Source organism: Galeopterus variegatus, unplaced genomic scaffold, assembly GCF_000696425.1.
Source record: "Galeopterus variegatus unplaced genomic scaffold, G_variegatus-3.0.2 Scaffold1706, whole genome shotgun sequence".
Taxonomy (NCBI): domain Eukaryota; kingdom Metazoa; phylum Chordata; class Mammalia; order Dermoptera; family Cynocephalidae; genus Galeopterus; species Galeopterus variegatus.
The window spans coordinates 289,757-292,404 of record NW_007727817.1 but is presented as its reverse complement, the minus strand read 5'-3'; positions in this window follow the sequence as shown (position 1 = coordinate 292,404).

Genomic DNA, 2,648 nt, shown 5'->3' with positions numbered 1-2,648 from the left:
ATGACAGAGAGAAAATAGAGATATTTACAAATATGTACATATTAAACCACACTAAGAAAGGACCAGTGCGATGAAGAATAAATCATACGGAAAATTTGAAAATCTTTGGGATGAATTAAAGTGCAAACCAAACATAACAACAAATTATGGGATGCAGCTGAATAAATAATTAGAAGAAAACTTATAGCCGTAAGCATCTATATTCAAATAGTAAAAAAGATCTCAAATAAAAAACTAAACATAAAAGTATAAAAATAAAAGTAAATTAAAACTAATAAAAGCAGAAGGTAGAAACAATAAAGATTGTAGAATAAATTAAACTGACAATATAAAATAATAAAACATCAATGAGAGCAAAAGTTGATTATTTAAAAATATCAACACAATTGATAAATGTTTAGACAGACTGACAAAAATAATAAAAGCTAAAATAACTAATATCAGGGATTAAACAGAGGACATCACTCTTAAATTGCACAAATAAAAAGCTTATAAGGGTTGCTATAAACATCATGCTAAAAATTAGATAACTTACATAAAATGGACCAAATCCTAGAACGGCATGAACTAATCAACTGCCTTAAAAACAAAAACAAAAACAAACAAACAAAAAAAGAAATTCTTGATAGACCTATAACAAAGAAGATATTGAATTAGTAACTTGAAAGTAATTTCTCCCATGAAGAAGAGCCCATAGACAAATGGCTTCACTGGAAAATTTTACAGAACACTTAAAACAATAACAACGATTTTTCACAAAATGTTCCAGAAAATTTAAGAGGAGAGAACATTTCCTAACTCATTCTATATTGCCAGTACTACCCTGATATCAAAACCAGACAAAGACATCACAAGAAAAGTATAGACCGGTATCTCTTATGAATACAGATGCAAAAATCCTTGACAATATACCAGCACACTAAATCCAGCAACATATGAAAGGAGTATACACTATGACCAAGTAGGATTTATGCTAGGAATGCAAGATAGTTTCAATATCCAAAACCCAATTATTGTATAAAACACCATATTAACAGAAAAAAACAAAAATCATACGATCATTTCAAGATATGCAGAGAAAACACATGACAATATCCAACACACTTTAATAAGAGACAACAAACTAGGAATAAAAGAGAACTTTCTCAACCTTACAAAATGCATCAACAAAAAACCTACAGCTAACATTACACTAAATGAGAGACTGTATGTTTTCCACCTAATATCAAGAACAAGATAAATATGTCCACTCTGACCAATTTTATTCAATATGCTTTAGGAAGAAATAGACACATAAGGTATACAGATTGGAAAGAAAGAAGTAAAACTATCTCCATTTGCAGATGACATGATACTGTATATAAAAAATTCTAAGAAAACCACTAGAAATTAGAACTAACAATCAATTTCCCCAATGTTGCACAATACGAGGAAATACACAAAATCAATTGTATTTCTATACAGTCAATGAATAAGCCAAAATTGAAATTAAGAAAAACAACTGTTTACATCAAAAGATATTAATTACTTAATAATATGTTCAATAAAACAAATGCAAGACTTATAGATCAAAAATCATGAAACAATGTAGAAAGAAATGATTAAAGATTTAAATAAATGAGAAATAACCATATTTATAGATTGCAAGAATAAATATTTTTATGATGGAAATACACCAATGGGAAAATAATATTTTCAACAAGTGGTACTGGGACACCTCCATATCTACATGCAAAAGAAAGAGGTTGGACCCTTACCTCACATCACATGGAAAAATTAACTCAAGTGGATCATAGATCTAAATGTAAGAATTATAACTAAAAGGCTCTGGGAAGAAAGTACAGGAACGAACATTTGTAACTTTAGGTTAAGCAATGATTTCTTAATTATGACAGCAAAGCACAAGCAATAAAAGAGAAGACTGATAAGTCGTAATTCATCAAAATTGAAAATGTTTTTGTTTCAAAGAACATCAATAAGAAAATGAAAAGACAATTCACAGAATGAGACAAAGTATTTAAAAATCATATATCTGATAAGAAATCTGTATTTAGAACATGAAAAGAAATTTTTCAATTATAAAAGACAATCCAATTTTTTAAAAAATTGGCAAAGAATTCCAATAGGCATTTCTCGAAAGAAGATACACAAAAGGTCAATAATCACATGAAAAGACTCCAAACATCATTAGTCCTTAGGGAAATGCAAATCAAACCCACAATGGTATACTACTTCACAACCAAAAGCATTAGTATAACCAAAAAGACAGATAACAACAAGTATTGGTGAGGAGGAATTGAAACCCTCATATATAGCTCTACAGTTTGGCAATTCTTTTCAAAAAGCTAGACAAAGAATTAGTATATGACCCAGAATTTCCAATCTTACCTGTCTACTCAAGATAACTAAAAACATATGTCCATACAAAAAATATATCCAATTGTTCATAACACCGTTATTCATAATAGCAAAAAGTTAAAACAATGCAAATGTCTGTCAACTGATGAATGAACAAACAAAATGTGATATACCCATATGATGGAGTACATTTGCCATTAAAAAACCTGAAATACTGACCATTCTGAAGCTTGGTAAAACTCAAAAAAATTAGGCTGAAGTTATTCTCTGGACAGAATAGTGTATACTTG